Source organism: Crinia signifera, chromosome 1 (assembly GCF_055691185.1).
Source record: "Crinia signifera chromosome 1, ASM5569118v1, whole genome shotgun sequence".
NCBI lineage: Eukaryota > Metazoa > Chordata > Amphibia > Anura > Myobatrachidae > Crinia > Crinia signifera.
Genome location: NC_139217.1, coordinates 437,439,530 through 437,453,789, shown reverse-complemented (window position 1 = coordinate 437,453,789; position 14,260 = coordinate 437,439,530). Strand labels below are relative to the sequence as shown.

The 14,260-nt window shown below is 47.5% G+C and overlaps 1 protein-coding gene across 5 annotated transcripts in view; it reads right to left on the bottom strand.

Moving 5' to 3' along the window:
- Window positions 1–14,260, bottom strand: part of PDE4D (phosphodiesterase 4D) — a 925,196-nt gene that overhangs the window by 311,336 nt on the left and 599,600 nt on the right. The window lies entirely within an intron of this gene.

Below are 14,260 nucleotides of genomic sequence, written 5' to 3'. Positions count from 1 at the left end.
TTGTTGCAAGGGCTGGGTATAAAGTCCCCAGCTGAACAAAAGCACATGTCTCTCCCAGTAGTTTTACCTACATGCAACGATGACAGCTTGATCAATTTTCTGTTTAATCTCGAAAAGCTATTGCCGACGGAAATCGCTGTCAGGGACAGGGGGGTTGGATATTCATTCATACTGTATATGCAACCAAATGAGGAATAAACACATCTCTTCATTCAGCCGTTCAGTAGGCATTACCTCTGTAGAAAGCAGGACATTAGTCTGTTTGCTTATTTCATTCATCTCGTGCCATTATTAGCACACTTTATAGTTAATAATACAAATACAACCGCTTTGTATGAGGATGCCGGCAGTCTGAGCGCTGTTTCTGTCTTACATGATCTGCAATTTAATCAACAGAAAATTCAATCTGATCAACTGTGATAATGTCCAACGAGTGCACTAGTTAGTTATATGGGTGAAATATCCGGTGCCCTGTATATCATAGGTGTGATTAGGGTGACCAATCCCGGGATAGGCGGGATCCTGGAATTTGGCTCTTAAAATGCCAGGATTTCAGACGGTGCCCGGCTTCTACCGTCCCCGGCAGTGCGGCTCTGCGCATCGTGACCAGGTCAGAGGTCACGCTGTGCAGGCCAAGCACCCCCATCCTGGGTACGCAGCCTGCCCTCCCACTCTGAATGCATCACCTGCCAGCCCACCTGTCTGGCTCCTGGCTTCACTACCCGGCCGCCCACTCACCCGCCAGGCTCCTGGTTTCACTGATTGGCCGCCCACCCAGCTCCACTGCCCACCCCCACCCACCGGCTGCACCACACCACACATGTAAGTAAATATGCGGGGCGAACGGGGCAGGTATTTTTAATAGGGAAGCCAATCCGGGGATCGGGTGATATATGACTGGCTGTCAAGCACACATCGCACGTTGGGCAGCCCCAGCCGCTTCACCAGCCAGGGATAACATTGTCCTATTTCCAATGCAGGGACAACACTAATCCTGCTGCTGGCTCCGGGCTGCGCACAAGATCTCACAATAATAGCAAGATCTTGCGCATGGCCAGTGAGCCAAATGCGTATGCGCAGCACAGACGGGGCCGCCGATAAGGAGAGCCATGGATGCAGGACATAACGGCTCTTCTTATCGGCTGCCCCCTGCATCATACATTGCGGTGCTACAGGTGCCCACTTTTCCTCATTATGCAGGAGAACTGGGACCCAATAATTACAAAACGTTAAATGGATTTGAATACTTCTGCCCCACTTAATAAGTTGATAAATAGGTATACATGCCCTCCAACATTTCTGAGATTCCCAAGTCAAAAGGGGTGTGGGCCAGGGTTGTCAACGGGTAAAAGGAAATGTTGATGATAATTCTACTAGTGACGTGTGTACTGGTTCAATGTAAACGTTATGCCAGAAAACTGACCTCAGGGATTGCATGTATTTGTATGCACGATCAAAAATGTACTGACAGTGATCCATTCCAGACATGGACCACAAATACCCCCTCATCCCACAAATTCCCTCCCCCCTCTAAGCTGCAAGCTAATCAGCCTAGTGCAGGGGTGGGGAACCTCCGGCCCAAGGGCCGGATATGGCCCCCGCACCCAGTATGTCCGGCCCGCCCGCCTATATTACTTTTTACACAGCCACCCGCCCGGCTATATTACCGATTAACCAGCTGCCCGCACGCCTATATTACATACCAGCCGCCAGGGATGGCTGCTGCCGCCGGGGATATGTGCATAAGACGCGCCCTCCAATCACTGCCGGCGCATCACCTCCACAGCCACTGTGATTGGCGGGTGCGTCTTCTGCACATCTCCCCGGCGGCAGCAGCAGCCATCCCCGGCACCTGGTATGTAATATAGGCGGGCGGGCGGCTGATATATCAGTAATATAGGCGGGCGGGCGGCTGATTAATCGGTAATATAGCCGGGCGGGTGGCGGGGGAGATGTGCAGAAGACGCGCCCCCCAATGCTGCTTCTCTCACCCTCCCTTCCCCAGTGACTGACAGATCCAGGGGTTGTCATTTACCCCTGGATTCACCCCCAAACAGAATAATGTGATTATGTCTGATTCTCATAATCAGACATAATCACATTAACCTGTTTGGGGGTGACACCCCCCTTCCTCCACACTGTCACTTTTTATGGTGTCTCTGCCCGTGTGTATAATGCCCACATGTATATGCCGCTGCCCGTGTGTATAATGCCCACATGTATATGCCTCTGCCCGTGTGTATAATGCCCACATGTATATGCCGCTGCCCGTGTGTATAATGCCCACATGTATATGCCGCTGCCCTGTGTATAATGCCCACATGTATATGCCGCTGTCAGTGTGTATAATGCCCACATGTATAGGTCGCTGCCCGTGTGTATAATGCCCACATGTATATGCCGCTGCCTTGTGTATAATGCCGACATGTATATGCCGCTGCCCTGTGTATAATGCCCACATGTATATGCCGCTGCCCTGTGTATAATGCCCACATGTATATGCCGCTGCCCTGTGTATAATGCCCACATGTATATGCTGCTGCCCGTGTGTATAATGCCCACATGTATATGCCGCTGCCCTGTGTATAATGCCCACATGTATATGCCGCTGCCCTGTGTATAATGCCCACATGTATATGCCGCTGCCCTTGTGTATTATGCCCACATGTATATGCCGGTGCCCTGTGTATAATGCCCACATGTATATGCCGCTGCCCGTGTGTATAATGCCCACATGTATATGCCGCTGCTCTTGTGTATTATGCCCACATGTATATGCCGGTGCCCTGTGTATAATGCCCACATGTATATGCCGCTGCCAGTGTGTATAATGCCCACATGTATATGCCGCTGCCCTGTGTATAATGCCCACATGTATATGCCGCTGCCCTGTGTATAATGCCCACATGTATATGCCGCTGCCCTGTGTATAATGCCCACATGTATATGCCGCTGCCCTGTGTGTATAATGCCCACGTGTATATGCCGATAATTGATAATTTTTATATGGCCCCCGAAGGGTTTTCAAATTTTCCAAATGGCCCTCGGTAGAAAAAAGGTTCCCCACCCCTGGCCTAGTGGGTAACCAGCCACTGGATATAAATGTTCATAAACTTGTCAAATAGTCTAATGGGGCCTACACACGGAGCAATCCCCAGGCATTTTCAAAGTAATCTCACTAGAACGTTGAGAAAATGCCCCTACATTGCTCTGTGTGTGGGGGCATAGTGCTATCGCCCATTAAATATCCAGCATGCTGGATACATCTAGTTAATCGTCAGGGCCAGTGTTCTCACGGAGAACATTGGCCCTGAACATTGCTCAGCGGTATATCGCTGTGCAGCGCTGTGTGCTGAGCAATCTAGCATCACTCAGAACACTCATCTCCCCATGTGTAGGCCCCTTAAGTAGGACTCTGTTTCACTGCTGTAGGAACAGTTAGATGGCAGCGGAATAGTGGCCTTCAATACAGGTGTGGTATAGGGTCCCGACAGTCGGGATCCCGACAGTCATTAGCCCGACGTCGGGATCTCGACTGGCCGGACTCAGACAGCATAGCGAGCGCAACAAAGCCCCTTGCGGGCTCGCGCAATACAATACACATGGAAGTACTGGCAGAAGGAAAGTGCTCCAATGACCTCAGCAGTGACTGAAGCATGCAAGACAACATGCTTCAGTCACTGGTACATGGGTACACACTAGATCAGGCATGCCCAAAGTCAGGCCCGGGGGCCAATTGCGGCCCGTGCTATCATTTCAAGTGGCCCGCAGCCTCCAGCTGGAAGCGGGCAGAGCATCAGATGTGGGAAGCACAGCACAGGACACTAAAGGTGGGGCCCCGGCGAGCGCACCTTTACCTTGCTGTCTGCTGCAGTGAGGAGGTGCCGGCCACCACAGTCAGATGTTTTTGGCGTCCTACCCCTGCTGCTGTAATCGTATATCACCCTACTCCACAATCACAGTGACAGCAGTGTTTTGGGAGGGGGGCAGCAAGGGGGAAGCTAGCTCCCGTAACATGCAGAGCGGAGGAGGGCAGGAGCGGGAGCCCAAGTATCTCCTGTCCTTGCAGTGCCTGCTTTGCCTCTCCTTCCTCTGGCTCACACAAGGGGCTGGGAAACATACAGAGAAGGGAGGGGGCAGAGTGGGGGACATACAGTGAAGGAGGGTCAGGCTGGGGGACATACAGTGAATGGAGGCAGTGATGGCCATTCAGAGAAGGGGAAGCAGGGGCAGGCTGGGGGATATACAATGAATGGGGGCAGAGTGGGGTACATAGAGAATGGGGGTCATACAGTAAATGGGAGTCATACAGTGAAGGAGGGTCAGGCTTGGGGACATACAATGAATGGCGGCACTGATGGACATTAAGATAAGGGGGGCAGGCTGTGGGACAGAGTGAATGGGTGCAGAGTGGGGAACATACAGTGAATGGGGGACGTACAGTGAAGGAGGGGCAGGCTGGGGGACATACAGTGAATGGGGGCAGGCTGGGGGACATACAGTGAAGTAGGGGCAGGCTGGGGGACATACAGTGAATGGGGGCAGAGTGGGGGACCATTCTGATGTGATTAATGATTCAAAGAATGTCAGGCTGAATGGTCGGCCCCACACATTTACACTTCACCAAATCTGGTCCTCATCACAAAAAGTTTGGACACCCCTGCACTAGATGATATTTCGGCCGTTGGATTGAATGGATTATATACAGTAAGCGGGTCAGTGTGTGTATTTTGCCGTTGGATTGAATGGATTATATACAGTAAGCGGGTCAGGGTGTGTACACCCAATATGTCTGTGAACGCTGTCTAACACGGACATATTGTATCGCCCATTCAGCACAGATGACGCCCTATAGCTCTGCAGACATATTGGCAGGCCTGACAGTGGGACTGGACAGTTGGCTGCAGGGACTGACATCACAGCTGGCCGAGCAAATTCAAATTCTCGCCCAGCTGTGTAAATGCCTACCTGAATTAGCCCTCCGTCAAGTTGCCAAAATGTGTAACCACCTTAAGCAACAAAGTACTGTAGCCCAACTAAATCTATCATTAACATTTAGGTAAGAAGATGCATTAAATTCACCAAGACAGTATATAGTGATTGTACATTACACAATGTGCAGAAATATCCTCTTTATTTTTGCACTTTGTAGAAATTGTATTATGTTCTGTATATAGATGTGTCTTCATACATCTAGGGGGTTATTCTTGTTGATTCGCAAGTCTACCGATAATCGCTCAGTTGAGTGTACATCCGCACTGTGTAGAAATCCACCTACTATAGGTCAGGCGTTGGAGACATGACTGCAGGACTGTGAGGCAGTTATACTCACCACTTTGCCATATGTGCTGCCTGTTCCTTGTCACTTCAACCCAGAGTAATGACCATGTGTAGCTTCTGTGTAAACCAGTGTTTCCCAACCTCAGTTCTCAAGACACACCAATAGTCCAGGTTTATGTATATCCATGCTTGAGCACAGATGGTTGAATCAAAGTAATTAAGGTATGAATTATCCTAAGTGAGTGTGCCTTGAGGACCAAGGTTGGGAAACACTGGCAAGAAGTTACAGAGCAAGCCTCTTGTTTTCTCCCATAGCAGTCCCTTTTCCCGTAGTGTACTATGTGCCTACCGGTACGCAGTTGTCACCAGAATAAGGCAAGTCATTGCCAACAATAAAGGTACATAGGATACAAGTCATACCTCTTCTTTTACAGAGCTCTACCACAGCACTTGATAATTAAAAGCAAATTTACAGTTTGCTGATATAAATGATTGGAGATCATCACTTTGTAGAAATGTTAGTAAATAACCACATACAGGTGGATCCAGCTGCATAGTGTGCCAAGCAACATGATCATTGGCACATGGTGGCCAAACTAGATAATGGCCAAAACTGGATGGTATGTAAGGGCATTCAGTACATCTGTCAGGACACCGAGACCAAGACCAGCGACTGGGGTAATCTTACAACAATATTCCCCAACTGGCTGAATTATGATCCAAAAGGTTGCAATTCAAAAATGATCTGGCATTGAGACATTTGCCACATTGGTCACCGATGGTGGTGTTTCCTTTGTTCTCCACCATCAATGATAAGATGCAGCAACAGTTTTAGGACTTTGCTTTCTGGCACAGAGGTAACAGTGCTAAGTTCCACCTGCATTGAGCCCTGATTGGGCAGCCAAATCTCACGGCAGGGGGGCCCATCAATGGTTGAAATCATTAATTATTTCCCAACAATGGTTTCATGCCAATTATGCAGAGCACCAATGGCACCATTAATGGGGGTCCATGATGATGATCCTTCAATAGCTAGCCCTACCCAACCCCTACCCTTTAAGCTCTGTCCTGATCCTCCCAAAATGCCCAGTTTTGAATAAAACCAAACAGTGGCGGCTCCAGAGGAGAGGCTGCAGCACATTCAAATAGCGGAGCCATACCAACTGGCCACTCCACTATGGCAGTTGGCGGCAGTTGGTGTGGCTCCCCTATTTGAACTGTGAACTGTCCTGCAGCCCCATCTCTGGAACCACCAATGAAAACCACCTTTTCTGTGTGAGTCCTGATTATGTCAGAATGTATTGCCATAATGGTGAAAGTTGGGAGCAATGGCTTAGTGGTTATATGCCACATGCTGCATCTCAGCAATAGTGGCTAGCAGCAGGCTTTATACATGTTGTCTTTTAATTACATTTTTAATCTCTCTTTTATGTAATCAAGACAAATACGGGCTGCATACAATGCTGGTCTGTGGCATTATTAAACAGAATACACATGGCCATTGCCTGTTTTTTTAATTCATTGCCTCTTTATCCATCGTTGTCTATTTTTAAAACCACAGCAGCTCTTTTCCATCGCCATCTGTTTGTTTCCCTTTCATTGTGTATAAGTGGCAGAAGAAAAATGCGGACTATGGTCAAAAGCTCACAGAACAACCATTGTAGATACAGTATGCTGCCGAAATGCAGAAAAAAACGGGAAAATGAAATGAATAAAACAATTATTGGACAGGAAAAACAGTGTTTATTTTTTTTCCTTAGATAGGTTTATTGCACACAAGGCCCCAATGATTTATATACCCATATAACCTTTAATTGCAGCCTGCAGATTAGCAAGATTCATTTAACTAAATTGTCCCTCCCTAATCAGCTCAAGTCACTCCTATTTCTAGAGAGGCCACACCCATTTATTGGCAGGCCACACCCCTTTTGTCCTTAACATTGCTGGTCGGACCAGAACTATGAGACTTAATTGATCAGTTACATAGTAAAACTGAATGCCCCAAGAAGAAGCTGTACATGTGAATTACTGAAGGCCACCAAAGTGGTCATCATTGATGGTGTCTTCGGTGCTTTGCACCCATGGCATGGAACTATTAAGAAACCATCCAACCATCCCACTCTTCAATGGACATTCCTACTGTGAGTGGCAAACTAATCTGAGAAGAGTGTGGAGACAAATGGGGGAGTGGCTAACTGACTGACCAATTAGAAAAGGGGGAAAAGAAAAAGTATTTACACAGAGGGAAGAGTTAAGTTTCCTTTCCGATAGACCTGTAAAAAATATTGCCACCTTATTTGCCATCAATGGTGGAAAACCATCAGTTCTCCATCATGGATGGAAAACCAATGAACCACCTGTGGCCAACCATTGAGGACTATTAACTATCGATGGTCGATAGCCATCCCCATTGTAAGCCTGCCGTTTCAAAGAAACCTGACTTTTTTTTATTTATTTCTAGTTTCTTATATAGCGCAGCAGATTCCGTTGCGCTTTACAATTGTAAACAAAGATAAAACAAACTGGGTAACAACAGACAGACTTGGAGGTAGGAGGGCCCTGCTGCAAGCTTACAATCTATAGGGATATTGGAGGGAAACACAAGGACAGGCACCAGTAATACCAAAGCAGTCACACCAAGTTACAAGTCCAGAAGGGAAGCTATATAATACATAAGTGCCTCAGAGGGTTATGCCTATGGAACTTAAACATGATAGGCTTGCCTGAAGAGGTGAGTTTTCAGGGAACGCTTGAAAGTTTGGATACTAGTGGAGAGTCTTATTGTGCGTGGAAGGGCATTCCATAGGATGCGAGCAGCCTGATGAAAGTCCTGTAATAGTGAATGGGAGCTGGTGATCTGTGCAGAAGAGAGACGTGGATCTTGTGCAGAGCGGAGTGGTCGAGATGGGAGATATTTTGTGATAAGTAAAGAGATATATGCTGGTGCAGAATGGTTAATAGCTTTATATGCTAGCAGAAGGGTTTATAGTGAATGCGGTAAAACACAGGTAACCAATGGAGGGACTGGCAGAGCGGATCAGCAGACGATGAGCGTCTTGCTACGAAGATCAGCCTAGCAGCAGCATTTAGAATGGATTGCAGTGGCGAGAGTCTGTTCTTGGGAAGACCGTTAGGAGACTATTGCAATAATCAATGCGGGATATAATGAGTGCATGGATAAGAGATTTAGTAGTGTCTTGTGTGAGATAGGGTCGTATTTTTTATATGTTTTTTAGATGCATGTAACATGATTTGGTGACAGGTTGAATGTGGGGAACAAAGGACAGTTCAGAGTCGAGGGTGACCTTTAGGCAATGAGCTTGTGGGGTAGGGTAGATAGGGATGGTACTTACTTGGTGGGAATATAAGTAATTCCGTTTTGGAAATAGTGAGTTTGAGGTGGCGAGAAGACATCCAAGATGAGATGGCAGAGAGGCATTCAGGGACTCTGCCCAAAACCACTGGTGACAACTTTGGGGTTGATGGAACGATTTTAGTATCATCCGCATATAAATGATACTGAAATCCAAAAGAGCTGATGAGTTTGCCAAGAGTGGAGGTATAGATTGAGAAAAGCAGAGGACCTAAGACTCAGCCTTGCGGAACTCCGACTGACAGAGGTAGCGAAGAGGAAGTAGAGTCAGAGAAGCAAACACTGAAAGCGATCAGATAAAGTTAGATAAGGTAAAATGTGAACCAGGAAAGGGCTGTAACATTAAGACCTAGGGAGTGCAGTGTTTGTATGAGAAGAGTGTGATCAACAGTGTCAAATGCAGCAGAGAGATCTAGGAGAAGAAGTCGCGAGTACTGGCCTTTAGACTACCAGTAGCAAGAGAGAGATTGCAGATTTTAGTTAAGGCTGGGATAAGAACAGGAGACAGAGTTTTAATGACTTGTGCAGGTATAGGATCAAGAGACGAGGTAGTAGATTAGGAGGATAAGAAGAGAGTGGAAACTTCCTTTTTATTTGTGAGCTCAAATGAAGAGAAAGTGCCAGAGGGTTCAGGTGGGGAAGAAAGAGGGTTAGAGGTTGTGGAGCATACAATTTCATCTCGGATGTTATCAATGTTGTCCTTAAAGTAGGATGCAAGTTCTTGTGCACTGATGGTAGCCGGTGGGGGAGGGTACAGAAGAGAATTAAATGTGTTAAAAAGCTGCTTAGGGTTGGTGGCATACGAAGAGATGAGATATTGGCAGTACGTTTGTTTGGCAGGGTCCAAAGCATTGCAGTAGGAGTGGTAGATAGACTAACAGTACATGTGAGGAAATCAGTCAGATTACGAGATTTACGCCATTGGTGTTCTACTAACTGGCATCGGACAATGTTCGGGCATCTGTAGAGAGCACTGGCAGATACAGTCATCCATAGTAAGTATTGGTACATACAGGGTTCTTGATCATAGTACTTACTTCTGCTACTTGAGTTTAGGTGGGATTGAAGTATGAAATAAAAAAACATTGGGTGGAGTGCTTCTTCTACACACAATGTCAGTGATTTATTTGCATATACCGTTAGAGACTCTGAACGCCAATGATTGTCTAGAGAAAGGCGAATGGTATCTGAAACAGCTGCTCTGTGCCATTTACACAGATAAATCATTTTCCAGCTCCCACCCTGTGCATTCACAATACAGATGAGGTCACCAAGTTCCTGATGTTTATCTCCCAGGTTCTGATCGCTTAATTCCCTTAATAGCTTCTGCTGCTTCAGCGAGGTTACATGCTATTTTTCTGCATTTTCCATTATCATCGCTGAGAAAAGTTGAGATATCTCCTTAATGATTTTTAGATGTGTTTTTTTCTTTCTTTAACCAACTGATTATGGAATATTACTATGTCCTCGAAGTGACCTTTTCCTGTGAGAGACTGAGGTGGAATGTCAGACTCCACGGGGTGGAGCTTCGAAAAAATGATAAGAGGTGATGTTGCTCATAGCAACCAATCAATGTCTATCATTTTCCCGAATTCATTGGTTGCTATGGGTAACGTCACTTCTTTTAATTTTGACAAGCTTCAGTATATTTACCTCTACACTGCACTAGGCCTAGTATGTTCGAGCCTAGCGAACAGGTAAACGCCGCCCGAACATCCCCGGTGCCTGAATCCCGCCGCTTGCATGTGCCCGAACGGAGGAGAAACCATTCGATGTTCAATGACCATCGGATGATTTCTACAGACTTCGCTCTGAAAAGTAAATTTTTACTTTTCAGATGGCCGCAGTTTGCCGAATTGGGGGCGGACGGCTGTCGTCATGTGACGACAGCTGCCCGCCCTGCACAGGCACTGACACTCCTGCGTTCCCATCAATTTTATGGGGACACCCGTGTCCATGCTTATGCCCCCTGCCCGCCCCTCCTGGAGTACCCGGGGTTTGCTCGTGCACATATTCACACATGCGCTACCCCCCCCCCCCCCCCCCACCGTTGGACACGGGGTCTAATTCAGACCCGAATGAGGGTCCTGAATCAGCACCTAAAACAGGTAAAAACCGATGCATAAACACAGGCTATAGGTTTACACCAGGCGAGGTCACCTTGCGTCTGATTCTGGCACGCACACATTCTGCGCACAATGCCGATCACATCGCTGAGTGCTTCTCTGCCATTGTCTATGCATGGAAATTGCTGAGAACCCCAAGGGCATGTGACAGAAGAGTCTCAGCCCACAGATGCTGTTGCGATCAGTGATGGACAAGCAGATAGACAGCACTTTCCTAAAGGCTGATACAAGTGGGCCAGTAGCACATGAGAACGCTGTACTTTCTAATGCTAATAGCCAATTATGCGGGTGCGGTGGTAGCTGACATCACCGAATGTCAGCCGCCTGCCCACTTTCCCCAAGCACCCATGCATATAAGTGACTTTAGAGTCACTTTTATATTGTGTGCGTCTCCGTTACCATTCAATGGTCGCCGACCATCGAATGATGGGGGAGGATACCACAAGGATGTGAATGGATGTTACTGTTTGCAAGGCGGGGTTTGGTTGGCTCGCAAGGGTGTGAATTTGCATCCGAACGAGGCAACCAGAATAACACCCTAAATATATTCATTGAATATAGGTTTACTTGGATTCCACAGTTTATACTACATTCATATGCGGTGTTCATGAATTGGCATTATGAATTCGTTTACCCATTTTTGCCCAATTGCTGCAGCTAACACCTACTGTACCGCTCAGGATTTCTCTGCCTTTGTTCTGCGACATTTCACAATGATCTGTTTTGCAATGTATAATTAGTGTGATATGGACAATCATTGTTCACTCTTTCAGCTCCCTCTTCAAATATATCCTTTTGTTTACTCCATTAATAATTAATCATATTAATGCCAAAACTGAAAAAAAGATTGCGATAAAAATGCTGGCCCAGCACATGGCTGGTAAGATGGGCACAGAATTAGAAGGTGAGTAGGAGGACAAATGAGAAGTCAAAATGATTTGTATTGCTGTTTCTCATTGGTGCTGCTGGCCACGCCCCTATCCAAAACATCACACAGCTTTGGTATTCCGTTTGGACTTTGACTAACCACGCTATGAACCTCGTGGCTGGATGGCGTAGGATACATCATTTTGCATACAATGTATCCTATGCGATGTCATTTGTCACAGGATCCGATAAACCATTGTGGCAGCCATGGCGATCTCCGGCTCTGATCCGATAAGCAGAGTACTGTGCATTCAATCAGAATCAGTATGATTTAACACTTTTCACGCGATTTCTCAGTCCGATTCGGCGAAATCGGGTGAAAAGTTCCAAAATCAGACTAGTGTATGGGCCCCTTTTTATTCCAAAAAAAAAAAAAAAACCCTGTTTGTTAAAAATCAGAATATCGGATCACCATCAGAACATCGGGAACATTGCAACTATGATTTTCTCAGTGGCTGATCCTCTGAGAACTATACCCCTTTCAGACCGGGATACAGTCATTGGGTCTACAGGAAGTTGGTCGACAAACATTGGGTCGACACCGTTAGGTCTACATGGGGATAGGTCGACATGGTTCTAGGTCAACATGGGACAAGGTCGACATGGGTCTAGGTCGACAGTCAAAAGGTCAACATGGGTTTTTCACTGTTTTTTGAGCAGACATGTGCCGACAGGCGGTATTTCATGCCCTACCATCCACTGGGGCGTGGTGGGAGAAGCATGGCGAGTGCAGCGAGCGATGCCTTGTGGTGCATTGGAAACAGTGTCCATGTTGACTGTGTTGACATTCGGGTAAAAAAAACTGTGAAAAACCCCATGTCATCCTTTTGACTGTGGACCTAGACCCTGTCGTCATAATGCTTGTGTCAACCTATTGAACTGTGGAGCTAGGCCCATGTCGACCTAGAACCATGTCGACCTAACGGTGTTAACCTAACGCTTGTTGACCAACTTGTTGTAGACCAAACGATCCCAACCCTTCAGACCCCCAAATCAATCCGGGTTATTGCCGTGTTAACCCTTGTTGATCTGTGGTGTGAAAGCGCCACAGCCATATTTCTCAGGTCGAGCAACCAGGCATTTCATGCTGGGTCACTCCCTGGATGGACCCATGTCCCGATCTCATTTTTGACCCGGCATCTGTGGTCTGAAAGGGATACTAAAAGGGTCTGCGCGCACCCATCAGCTGCAGCATGATTGACACACTGCAGTGTTTGGGGGCGGCACCAAGCACCATTTTTCAAAATGTATTCATTGTTTCATTTTATAAATGTGTGCTGCTATCCCTGACAATGGCAGACTGCGTATGCATGACGTTCGCAGTACGCCGCGCCTAAGTACCTTTGCAACGCTGCTCACAGTGATCAATCAGAGTGATTGACAGGATGTTTGGGGGAGGTAACAGGAAGTCTCTGCAAAAATGAAGACATGTTGTGACCAGTAGCGGCTCCAGAGATGAGGCTGCGGCACAGTCCAAAATTCAAATAGGGGAGCCACACCAACTGCCAGTGAGTCAGTTTGGAATGGCAGTTGGTGACAGTGGGTGTTGCTCCCGTATTTGAATTTTGAACTGTGCTGCAGCCTCGCCTCTGGAGCCGCCGCTGGTCATGAATGTTTTCAGGACGTGCCTCAGTGCCTCAGTGCACAACAGTCAGGGACGTGCAGTCAGGGGAGGCAGGGGAGGCAGAGCCTCACCTGTCATAAATCATAAAAAAATACAATGATGATATTTATAACACATACTGTGTAATAAATATCTAATTAGTGTTTTTTTTATATAATCTATGGGGTGAGTTGCTGTGTGGGATTACTGGGAGGCATCGGGAGTCGTGCCTCCTGCTGACAATTCAAAACTGTCAGCAACAGGGGCGGAGCTAAATTGCGGGGACAAAAAGAGGCTGAGAAGCCCATTGAAAAGTAACAGGGAAGCGGCACCTACTCCTCTGCCTCAGTGACAGGAACGTGCCTTCAGCCCACATACAAAGCACGCCCCTGTCACTGAGACAGATGTGATAGGACAGCGGATCAGGCTGTCACACATTGACAGCCTGTATCTGCTGTCACTAAGTCTGCAGTGCTTAGGGCATTTGCCATGCCTAGGGGGGGCTCATTTTTACATTGTTGGGGCATCCGATCGCGCTGCCAGCCTCAGCTGAGATCGGGGTAGCCACCAGCGCAGTGAGTAGTTTAGGTACATGGTGGAGGGGGAGCGTCGGAGCTACTGCAGAGCAGAGGCACTGCTAGCTGCCAGTGGCTCACACAGCTAAACTGCGCCAGATCCCCCTGAACAACTAGAGGATGCAACTGCGAGACAGGGGAGTGCTGGTCAGCTCAGTTAGTGCCGTAGGGAAGGGGTCAATATACAATACATTGCTAATATGCCCGAAGCCCCGCCCACCCACGGCCCGGTAAGCCTCGCCCACCCACGGTCCGGTAAGCCCCGCCTCCTGCATATGGCAGGTGGTCCTTGGCACACTTGTGCAATGAGAAGGGAAGAGCTGCAGAGGCTGAGCTGCATGGCACAACAAAGTACAGACAGAGGCAATACCTGGCT